This window comes from Callithrix jacchus, chromosome 7, assembly GCF_049354715.1.
Source record: "Callithrix jacchus isolate 240 chromosome 7, calJac240_pri, whole genome shotgun sequence".
NCBI lineage: Eukaryota > Metazoa > Chordata > Mammalia > Primates > Cebidae > Callithrix > Callithrix jacchus.
In genome coordinates, this window is record NC_133508.1 from 114189140 (window position 1) to 114202006 (window position 12867).

Below are 12867 nucleotides of genomic sequence, written 5' to 3' on the forward strand. Positions count from 1 at the left end.
CCTCCCATGACACATGGGAATTACGAGATCTACAATTCAAGCTGAGATTGGGTGAGGGCACAGCCAAATCATATTACATATGTTACTACTCTTCCATTTTTATACAAGAAATGCACACTTTACACATGATTCTGCATCTTCTTTTTTACCTTATATCTTTGAAACATTTCATAGCTACACAGAGAAAAATCTTTATTTTTCAAATGTATAGGTTTGTCCCATAATTATATATTACACTTAATTCAATCAGTCCCTTACTTATAAAATTTTGTGTTGTTTCTGATCCTTTGTTTTCATAAACCTACAAACAGAGTACAGACATCATTTTGCACATGAGAATTCTTATCTGTAGAATGCATTTCTGGAAGTGGAGTGTGGAGTCTATAAGTAGGTGCATCTGTCATCTTGATAGATAATGTCACTTGCCCTCAATATAGGTTGTACCATTTTGCACTCAGGTCATATATAGTTGAGACTGCTTTTTTTCACCTATCCTCACCCACTGTGTCTAATACATTTAAATTTTTGTCACTCTGAAACGAATAATGATAATTCTGTGTAACTTCATTTTTTATTTGTAATTATGAGAGTGATCATATTTTCATAAGTTTAAGAGAGATGTGAGATTGTTCATCTCCTTTGCTCATTTTTCCATTGGTCTGTAGATCTTTATTGAGCAGCAAGTGATCATTCTCTAGTAAGGAGATCAGTCAATTGCCTGAACAGATATGTTTCCTAGTTCATGAAATGTATTTGAATTCATTGATGGGTAGCGTTTTGCTTGTTTCTGGTTTTGTTTGGTGTATACAAATTTTCTTTGTATATGGTAGAATTTTTTATAATTCCTACATTAGTGTTTGTCAGACAAATAGAACCAGTAAAATACATATAATTATATAAAGAAACTTATTTAAAAGAAATGAGCTCATACAATTAAGGAGGTTGGAAAGGCCAAAATCTGAAGGGTGGTCTGGCAGGCAAGAGACCCATGGAAGAATGGATGTTGAGGTTCCAGTCTGAAGACTGTCTATCAGCAGAATTTCCTCTTACTCAGGGGGCAGTCAGGCAGTCAGTGTTGTCATTTTTTTATTCAGGCCAAGTAATTGGCCCATCTATGTTATGAAGGTTAATCTGCTTTACTTGAAGTCCCTAACTTAAATGATAATCTCATCCAAAAACACCCTCATGGAAACCTCCAGAATAATGTTTGACCAAATATCTGGAGACCGTGACCCAGTGAAATTGACAAATAAAATTAAATATCACATTACCCTTTATGGCTTCTGAATTTTTGTGCATTTTTAGAAGATCCACCCCCACTCCAAAGTTATACAAAATACCCCATTTTTAACTCTAGTGCATTATGATTTCATTTTTAATATGTATATGTTTAATTCTCGTGAAGTGTTTCTCATATGTGTAACCAGACTCAATTGTCCAGATATTGTGGATTGAATATAATCATCATCATCTTCCTCTGATTTAAGATGCCAATCTTTTATTAAAGTTTCATGTGCATTTAGATGTCTTTCTATGCTGTATGTTCTGTTTGGATTGATTTATTTGCCTTATCATGCAAGAGAACTGGACTGCTTTAATTACTGAATATTTATAGAATATTTTAATTTCTGATAAAGTTAGTCCATGCGCTCTTATTTGTTTTTTTAACTACTCTAATATATAAAATAAAACCAACTAACTTTATTACCGGAAAATGTCATGTGCCACATTGGTGTTTTTATTAGATTCAAATTAAAATTACAAATCAGTGAAGATTGACATCTTTTTTATTATGAATCTTCATTTCTAAAAATGTAGTATGTCTTCATTTGTTGAAGTCTTCTTTTGTATTTCTTTCACTTTTTTTTTTTTTTTAGAAATAAGTCCTTGCTCTGTCACCCAGGCTGGATTGCAATGGCTTGATAACAGCACCTCAAACTGCTGGGGGCTCAAAGTGATCCTCCTACCTTGGCCTCCCAACTAGCTAGGACTATAGGCATGCACCACCACACTCAGTTAATTTTTTAAATTTTTTGAAGAGAAGGGGTTTCTCTATGTTTCCCAAGCTGGTCTCAAATGCCTAGTCTCAAACTATCTCCTGCCTTGACCTCCCAAAATGTTGGGTTCCAGGCATGAACCACTGCACCAGCCTTCTTTTGCATTCTTTAGACCTGTTTCAGAGGCTTCTTGCTTCTCAATATAAGTCTGTAAATTTTCTTGGTACATTTTTTCATAATCATTTTGTTATTTTTGTTGCTGTTACAAGTGAGGGTCTGGTGTGAAGGTTATTGAATTTTGTATGTTAGTTTATAACCTGATACATTTCTGCATTTTCATACTGCTTGCATAAGTTTTTAGATATACGATCTTATCATTTCTTCTCCTTTCCAATTTTTATATCTCTAATTTTTTGTTTTTTGGGTTTTTTTTTTTTCTTTTTTTGAAACGGAGTTTTGCTCTTGTTACCCAAGCTGGAGTTCAATGGCGTGATCCCAGCTCACTGCAACCTCCACCTCCCGGGTTCAAGAGATTCTGCTGCCTCAGCCTCCCAAGTAGCTGGGATTATAGGCACATGCCACTATGCCTGACTAATTTTTTGGATTTTTAGTAGAAATGGGATTTCACCATGTTAACCAGAATGGTTTTGAACTCCTAACCTCAGGAGATCCGCCCACCTTGGCCTCCCAAAGTGCAGGCGTGAGCCACCACGCCTGGCTTTTTTCTTATAATTTCATGAGATTTTAAGTCTAGTACATTGTTAAGTCAATACTTAATATCCTAAGTATCTTTAGGAGGATACTTCTAGAGTTTCTCTATCAATTTTAACACTTACTTTAGGACAAAAGTGAATACATTATCCCATGTTAAGCAACTATTTATTGATTTCTGTTTTATTGAGTGTTTATAAAGAATGGATTTGGATCATTCAAATTATTTTTTTGTATCTATGGAGATTATCGTATTACTTTCCCTTTTGACCTACTGAAATAATAAGTTATATCTGTATATTTCTTGATATTAAACACCACCTTTCTTTATCTGGAGTAAACTCCACTAAGTGAGAGTGATATTTTTAATTCTTCAGGGCGAAATTGTTTAGTGCAGCATTTTAACTTTCAAAAACTTGAAATAATCAACAGCTTCTTCAACTACAAAATTGAGGTGCTTTAATGTGTGGATATATGTAAGTGGAATTAATATTGTATGTGAATGGAAATTAACAGATTACAAATATATGCAGCAAGGTAGAAGAAAACAACCTACTAGAAGAAAACACAGGGGATATGATTCACGAAATTCGACTGAGCAAGAATGTTTTTCATAAGACCTAAGAAGCACAGACAACAAAACTATGTTATTTATTAATAATTTATTAAATAAGATTAATTTTAAAAACTAACTTATGAAATTAATGATTTATTAATGTATATGTTTCTATGAATTTCCAGAAGTCCTGCTTTATAGTATGTAGTAGTTTTTGACCTATATACAATGGTATTGTTATCTCTTTTTCTAGATATTTTGATATTTCAGTATTTCGATATTTCAGTATTTGAGCTAAGAATTGTCATAGCAAAACTTTTTAACATTTAGGTGCAATTGAACATTGTTTTCTGAATTTTGTTAATTTCTCATTTTTTTGCATTGATTATGCTGTTTCTACTTCTTAAAATGTATTGAAGTTTTCTTAGAGGCCTAGTAGGTGGTTAATTTCTGTGACTGTTACACAAAAAGAAAATGTATACTTAGTTTTCAAGTTATATAATTTGAGGCATATCAGTTAGACTATATCTATGTTATTTAGCACTATATATTTTGCTATTTAGTACTTCTATACCTTGGCTAATTTTTTTCCACTGGATGTGTCATAAACAGAAAGAAGAAAATTAAAATCTCCTTTATATGGAATAGGATTTTTTATTCTTTATAAAGAATTGATTTTTCAACAAAGGCTGCTTGAACAACTGCATATCCATATGAAAAGAAGGGAGTGGGACCAACTTTCCACACCATACACAAAAATTAACTCAAAATGAATCAAAGAGCTAAATGTAAGAAATAGCACTATAAAATTCTTAAAAGAAAATGTAGATATAAATCTGTATGACCTTGATTAGGTAATGGATTCTTAGACATGATACCAAAAACACAAGCAACATAAGAAAAAATAGAGAAAGTGGAAATAATCAAAATTTAAAACTTTTTTCCTTCAAAGGATACCATCAAGAAAATAAAACGATAAGCCAAAGAGTCAGAGAAAATTTTAGCAAATCATATATGTGATAAGTGACTTGTATTTAAAATAATGAGTAACTAGTACAATTCAGTAATAAAAAGACAAATAACTCAGTTTTAAAATGAGCAAAGGATTTGAACAGACATTTCTCCAAAGAAGATGTAAAATGGCTAACAAACACACAGGAAGATGCTCAACGTCATTAATCCTCAGGGAAAATGCAAACCCAAGCCACATAGAGATATCACTTGACACCAATTAGGTTGGCTATATTCAAAAAGATTTTAAAAAATAAGAAGTGTTGGCAAGGATGTAGGAAAATTGGAACCTTCATACATTGCTGGTGGGAACGTAAAATGCTGTAGCCTCTTTGAAAAGCAGCCTGGCAGTTCCTCAAATGATTAAGCATAGAGTTACCATGTGGTTCAACAATTCTACCACTAGATATCTACCCAAGAGAAATGAAAACATGTCCACATAAAAGCTTGTATATGAGTATTCATAGCAGCACAATATATAATACCCCAAAAGTGGAAACAACCCAAATGTCCATAAATTGATGAATAGATTAATAAAGTCTGGTAACCCGTATAATGGAATATTCTTCAGCAATTAAAAACAAAGTACTTGATGCTTTTACCTCACAGCTCTTAAGATTCTTTCCTTCATCTTGGCTTTAGATAACCTGATGACTGTGTGCCTAGGTGATGATCTTTTTGCGATGAATTTCTCAGATGTTCTTAGAATTTCTTGTATTTGGATGTCTAGATCTCTAGCAAAGCCAAGGAAGTTTTCCTTGATTCGTCCCTCAAATATGTTTTCCAAATTTTTAGATTTCCCTTCTTCCTTGGGAACACCAATTATTCTTGGGTTTGGATGTTTAATATAGTCGCAAACTTCTTGGAAGCTTTGTTTATTTCAAAAAAATTTTTTTCTTTGTCTTAGATAGATTGGGTTAACTTGAAAGCCTTTTCTTCAAGCTCTGAGGTTCCTTCTTCTGCTTGTTCGATCTTATTGCTGAGACTTTCCAGCACATTTTGCATTTCTTTGTGTGTCGTTGATTTCCAGAATTTGTAATTGTTTTTTATTTACACTATTTGACTGCAAAATTTTCTTTTCATATCCTGTATCATGTTTTTTATTCTGTCACTTTATCTATATGTTCTTACCAATATTTTAATTAAATTATTCACTCTATGAATCTTCACTTTGTTTTCTCTTTGAAGTTATACTTTTGTGTTATTACAGCATTTGCATTTTTATTATGCTATCTTTATAGTTATAAATTGATCTTAGTCCTCTGGTGTTTGGTTACTCCTATTAGGTATAACTGTGAATAGTATTATATTTCTTCCTTTTATCTCCGGATCCAGCAGCATACTGATTTTAGTCAATAATTTCTTTTCTGGTGTTTGCTTTGATATAATTGTGTCTCTGATTTATTACTTGATTTGCCAACTTTAAATGAAACGAAATCCTTTGGTTTCCAGCTCTTTTAAACAGTAAACACATTTTCTCATCGTTCTAATTTCTTTCCCTCTTCCCTTCCCAGTGTTCCAGTTGTGTGGTATCAGCCACTCTAACTCACAATTCTTGTAGTTTTAGTGGTATTGTTAAATATATAGTCTCCCTCAATCTTTTCCCCAAACTTATTGATTGACTAAATTTTGTCCTTTATTGGTTTCCACAAAAAGACATAGACAAAATAATATTGCTCCGGTTTTTGAGCCCTTATTAAAGCTACTGTTTGTAGCCTTTATACTTCAAGAAGAGTTTGCATCTCTATCCTTATCTCAAACTCTCTTTGCTTGAGAATCTCTGGGATTGTATCTGATATTCAGTGTTGCTGTGTAAAAATAGAAGGGCAGCCTGAATTCTTCCTTCTTATAAAATTGACCTGATCTTTTTACCTGTCTGCCCAAAGGATTCTTTGAAGCCCAGCGACTTTATTGGGATCTGTCTCACTGGTCATTCTAGGTTTTTCTGTATTTCCTTTATTCTATTGCACTTTCTCGTTCTCATCCTCTGTGAATCTACTACGCTTCTTGTACTGTCTGATTCTTGTGCCCCATTTTGTTTTTATTTCCTTAATTCTGCTTTTTTAAAATCTTGGACTACTCCTTTCCTTAGTTGTACAAGCTCATATCTCTTCGTGCTATGGTACCATAATTTCCCCAAATTATTCCATTACTGCATGATATATCTTCTTTCATCCAGGTGATCACTTTAATTTGAAGGATTTTTTCCTCCAAATTCATGGTAAAACATTTGTTCCTTGCATCCATTGGTATAGTAATATTTTATAGAAGGATGTGCTTTATTAATAAATGTTTGGCCTCTTTTCCCTTTTGTCTTAGAGTACAGATATAAGTTTTATTATTTATATTTGAATGGTTTTCATTTTCCTAAACTCTGTATTTATAAGGATTTTGCTGAGGCAGGACCAGGTCAGATTTCCTGTCTAGCACGCTTTTGCAATGCAAAGGGTCTTCCTTCCATAGTTTCCGCAAAGATGGAATGCTTCTCAGGAAAAGTGCTTTGCCCTTCCGAATCTTTATTTGGCCTTGCTTTTTTATGGAAATCGTTGTGGTCGGACAAGGGTAGAAAGTCACCTCCTGCTTCTGCCACACTTTTGCCAGCAAGGGGCACAGCTCCTGACTCTCGGGGTACACCTGTCACTCTCGGGAAGGAAATTGTCGGTGGCCTGTTCTGAGATCCGTCATGGCTGGTCTCCTACCACTGAGGTCTGAGATCTCTCTTCAGCCCCTCCCAAATTTTTGCCAGGAAACTCAGTTGCTTTTAGAAAATCTTAAAAGTATTTTAAGATTTAAGATAAATACTTAAAAGTATGTAAACTCTATTAACAACTGAGTTTTTGTTTTGAGTTTTTCACTCTTTAATCGCCTTAGGTTGGCTCCAAGGAGAGAAGTTTGGAGAAGACTGCATGACGCAGCCGTGGTACACACTGGGAGTCTCCACTCCCTATCTCCACCAAAAAGACCGTGCTTTTGAAGGTATTTGTTTTTCCTTCTAAAGCCTTAGTTTCTTTATACAGTGGCTAAAAATAGTGCAAGAATATCTTCATGGCAACTGCAAGCATTCCTCATTGTATGGCAAGCTGATTTATGGAACCTTTCCACCACAGAATTGATGGTTCTGAGCATGAACTCAAACAGCAGTTACCTGAAAATCCAGACACATGAGGTCTCATCCCCCTATCTGTCAGTTCTGTCAGGGTGAAATGTGGGCCTTCTCAACCTTCTACTGTCTGTGGTGCTCACTGCTAAATGGTTGAGTAGAAATACCTCAGAGGAATCATCTTGGCGCTGGCTCCAAGGCTCTGTGCAGTCAGCCAGGCTATGAAAGAAGGCAGTCTGTGCCTTCCCCTGACTCATTCCTGCTCCCTCTCCAACCTAATCTTCTTGAATACACACCCCATTCAAGAGCCGATGGAAAAATGGATCACTGACAAATAACAAATTATTGTATGGATTAACCTCTTGCTGGCAGCTGAGCAGTTGGATAGCTGACTCAAACTGGGTGATTCGAGAATTTAATAAAGGGACTACTAATAAATCCTGTGGGAATATAAAAACTCTCATTTAGGGTTGAGAGAGACTAGTCAAGGGATAGAGCAGTAGTTGGGGATTTATAAATGTTAGAGAGCCTGTACTGTTTCTCGGCCTGGAGGGACTGAGAAAGGGAATGGCACAGGAAACTCCCGAGAGTATTGCAGAGTGGGGGCTTCTGGAAAGGAGCTGTGGGTGGCCTTCAGTACTGGGCTGTAGACTGTGTAAGGACGGAAGTAGGAAAAGAATCTCACCTCTCTGTGTCCCTTCAGAGCTCCTGACCATGCTTCTCATTGGCCAAACCCAATCAAAAGCCAGATAGCAAATGGAGCCACCTGATCAAGTCCTTCTCCTTGAGGCGAAGAGCATAGATCTGGAGGGGCAGAAAGAAAATAAACAACCCTGCAGGGATCCACCCATTGCTAGAGCAAAATTCGAAAGCAATTTTATTCTGTAGCAAACACATTGCAAATATTGTTGGCTTACAGAAAGCAAATATAAGATTATTCTAAAGAAAACATAAACCTAAGGCCATATATCAATTACAAGGTGAATTTACAGGCTCAACACAGTAATATATCATCATATTGAAACCAACAAATACCTGGATTTGAATGCTCAGGCAGAGGTTTATTTCAACATGCACACACTGAGCATTTTCTGAAAATCATCAAGTTTTTATTGCCATTTTATCCTAAATCTCCTGACCACTTCTCATTCAGTTTCCACAAACAGGCTTCCTGTTTCCACCCTTATTTTAATCCTGGAGTTTCCTAACTCAGGCTTCTTCTCTGCTAATTCTACTCCTAGACACATATTTTTTTCTGTTCTTTGACAACGGTTTCCACGTCTTCTCTAGTGAGATTTCACACTATTGCTTTAGCCCAGCCCTCCCTTATGAATTCCCAGCCCATAGACCATAGCTGCCAACTGGACATTTTCACCTAGATGCTTAATAGACATCTTAAATTATGTTGAAACACTAACTCATTATCTGAAGCATTCCCAAACAACCCCCTAACACACACACACACGCACACGCACACACACACAACACCCTATTGCTGAATTCTCAAACTTATTTAATATTTTATGGCCTTCCTTTTTGTTTTCTAATAAAAATAGATAAACATATTGATGGAATTTCTTTTTTGGCAGAGAAGTAAATATTTTAAAATTTTCTTAAGCATTTTCTACAATGAAAAGAAAATCAGCAATTTTTTTGTATTATTATTATACTTTTAACACATGTGCAGAACGTGCAGGCTTGTTACATAGGTATATAAGTGCCATGGTAGATTGCTGCACCCATCAACTCGTCATCTATATTAGGTATTTCTTCTAATACTATCCCTTCCCTCGGCCCCCACCCCCTGACAGGCCCTGGTGTGTGATGTTGCCATCCCTATGTTAATGTGTTCTCATTGTTCACCTCTCACTTATGAGTGAGAACATGTGGTGTTTGGTTTTCTAATCTTGTGTTAGTTTGCTGAGGATGATGGTTTCCAGCTTCATCCATGTCCCTACAAAGGACATTATCTCATCCTTTTTTATAACTGCATAGTATTCCATGCTGTATATGTGCCATATTTTCTTTATCCAGTCTATCACTGATGGGCATTTGGGTCTGTCCAAGTCTTTGCTATTGTGAATAGTGCTGCAATAAACATACGTGTGCATGTGTCTTTATAGTAGAATGATTTATAATCCTTTGAGTATATACCCAGTAAGGAGTATGTACCCAGTAATGAGTATGTACTCCTTCTCATAGGTATATTTTATTCTATAGCAAACACATTGCCAACAATATTTGCAATGTGTTTGCTACAGAATAAAATTGCTTTCAAATTTTGCTCTAGTATGTACTCATTACTGATTGAAAATATACTCATTTTCTCAAGGATGTAGGAAATGGTCAAACGGTATTTTTGGTTCTACATCCTTGATGAAATCACCACACTGTCTTCCACAATAGTGGAACTCATTTACACTTCCACCAACAGTGTAAAAGCATTCCTCTCCAGCATCTGTTGTTTCCTGACTTTGCAATGATGGCCATTCTAACTGGTGTGAGATGGTATGTCTCATTGTGGTTTAGATTTGCATTTCTCCAATGACCAGTGATGATGAGCTTTTTTTCATATGTTTGTTGGCCACATAAATGTCTTCTTTTGAGAAGTGTCTGTTCATATCCTTTGCCCACTTTTTGATGGGGTTGTTTGTTTTTTCTTGTAAAGTTCTTTGTAGATTCTGAATATTCATCCTTTGTCAGATGGCTAGATTGCAAAAGTTTTCTTTCATTGTGTAGGTTGCCTGCTTGCTCTGATGATAGTTTATTTTGCTGTGAAGAGGCTCTGTAGTTTAATTAGATCCCATTTGTCAACTTTGGCTTTGGTTGCCATTGCTTTTGGTATTTTAGTCATGAAATCTTTGTCCATGCCTATGTCCTAAAGAGTATTGCCTAGGTTTTCTTCTAGGGTTTTTATGATTTTAGGTCTTATGTTTAAGTCTTTAATCTATCTTGAGTTAATTTTTGTATAAGATGTAAAGAAGGGGTCCAGTTTCAGTTTTCTGCATATGGCTAGCCAGTTTTCCTGACACCATTTATTAAATAGGGAATTCTTTCCCCTTTGCTTGTTTTTGTCAGGTTTGTCAAAGATCAGATGGTTGTAGATGTGTGGTATTATTTCTGAGTCCTCTGTTCTCTTCCATTGGTCTATATATCTGTTTTGGTACCAGTACCATGCTGTTTTGGTTACTGTAGCCTTGTAGTATAGTTTGAAGTCAGGTAACATGATGCCTCTAGTTTTGTTCTTTTTCCTTAGGATTATTTTAGGAATATGGGCTCTTTTTTGGTTCCATGTGAAATTTAAAGCAGTTTTTTTCTAATTCTGTGAAGAAAGTCATGGCAGCTTGATGGTGGTAGCATTAAATCTATAAATTACTTTAGGCAGTATGGCCATTTTCACGATATTGATTCTTCCTACCCATGAGGAAATCAACAATTTCTATGTGGTGGCAGCAGACTTTGACATAGGTCCTTCAATCAATCACTAGAAAAGAAATTATTGACTAAAATCAGATGAAGCAGGGCTGGCAGTGGAGACAGTTAGAGGGTGGAGCTAAACGACATATTCATTCAAGTAGTAGCTATTTTCATGCCAGGCATGGGCATACAGTTCCAAACAGGGAAGACATGAGCTATGTGTCTTCACCATGAATTTACAGCCACCTGGATATGAGACACCAGGGAGAAGGTGTTGATGGTTACTAATGGGTTATGTTTTTGGGAAACTGATCCCTACATAGACTATAGAAATTGCTGATTTCTATAGTGTTCCTATAGTCTTTCTTGAATTGTAGATTTCTATATTTCTTGAAGGAATAACTCTAGTCCTTTAGCTGTACCTTCTATCTCCTCTGCTAGCCCTGCTTCACCTGACTTTAGTCAATGATTTCTTTTCTGGTGTTTGCTTTGAGGACCTATGCCAACATCTGCTGCCATCACCTTGACATAGGCCCTCAGTGTCTTTCTCCTGTAGCACCAAAGGACCTTCCAAATATTCCCTCCCTAATCCTTTCTCTTCACTGTAGCCAATTACCTTTCTAAAGAGCAATTGTGTTCCCTTTTTAATTTGATTTAATTTAATTTAATTTTGGACTGGGTCTGGCTCTGTCACCCAGGTTGAAGTTCAGTGGTGAGATCTTGGCTCACTGCAACCTCCGCCTCTGAGGCTCAAACTGTCCTGCCACCTCAGCCTCCCAAGTAGCTGGGACTACTGGTGCATGCCACCATGCCCCACTAATTTTTCTATTTCTTTGTAGAGATGGGGTTTCACCATGTTGCCAGCCTGCTGTCGAATTCCTGAGCTTAAGTGTTCCACCCACCTCTAGAATTACATGTGTGTGCCACTGAGCCCAATCCCTTTTTAAAATAACAAAATAAAACTCTCACTACTTCTGCCTTGCTGGCTGGGCCACAGACGATTCCTGCGTATTTTCCAGTGTGCACACACTTGCATTTGCATGTTAGAGATGAAGCAGGTCCACTCTAGGTTCCTGCCGCCCTTGAGCTACCTTCCAGTTTGCTACCGCCTATTTACAGGACTAAGTCCTAAGCATGGAAATCAGTTTTCCTTTCTAGCCTCATTTCCTGCATTACCCATCCACTCACTTAGAACTTGGATTCTTCAACCTTTTACACTCCCCTGAAATATTTTCTGTTTCCTTTCCCCAGGATTTCCTATGTATGCTTTAAGAAGCATCTCAAATATCACTCCCACAGTGATGCCTTTGTGAACTCTCTAGCATTAACTGCTCTTTCCTCTGCTGTTGTCTTATTTCATCCATCTCTGGTTGTGCAATAATTACATCTTTACAATTCTGTCAGCCCAGCATAAGCCCTACAGGCCAGGACTGTATTGTAGTTTTTCTTTGTCGTCCCACCCATCAGTGCAAAATTTGGAAATAGCAAGAACTCAATCGATAGCTGCTAAATTAATGAACACGTTATTAGCCTACATTTATGGTGCATTCTTGGTACCCATTAAACAGTTTCATTGTCCTCATCTCAGCGTTATGCTTCGCTGCAGCTTTCCCTAACGAATTTTGTGAGAAATATGGAATATTGCAGCAAGATTCTTTGGTCACATGGGGGTTTAATTCCTATTTATACTTTTCCTGTATTACAAGAAATCATGACAGTAACTACTTATCTGGCAAATCTCTGAGGTTCCTTTTTAAGGCAATTGTTATTGTTGGAGAAATTTCCAAAGCCTGACTCTTAGCCTCCTATCTAAGTGGTTAATTCTCTACTACGTTATGTTTAGCTTTCAGCTCTGGAAAACACTCTTTGAATGCCTCCTTTGTGCAGATTTATTCAACTGTCTCCTCTTTCTTTCATTAAGCTTTCCCAGTAAAGCCACAGTCCTTCTGTTTTCAATTGTGAATTTATTTCCACTGGAGCTTTCTGACTTAGAATCTATTTGAACTTCTACAGAAACTTTGGTTGAAAAGGGAAAAAAGAGAAAAGGACCCGTTTTTAAAGATTTTCTCTTTCAA

The 12867-nt window shown here is 36.3% G+C and overlaps 1 protein-coding gene across 4 annotated transcripts in view; it reads left to right on the forward strand.

Moving 5' to 3' along the window:
• The window catches only part of ST6GALNAC5 (ST6 N-acetylgalactosaminide alpha-2,6-sialyltransferase 5), a 197933-nt gene that overhangs the window by 94627 nt on the left and 90439 nt on the right, over positions 1 to 12867 (forward strand). The window lies entirely within an intron of this gene.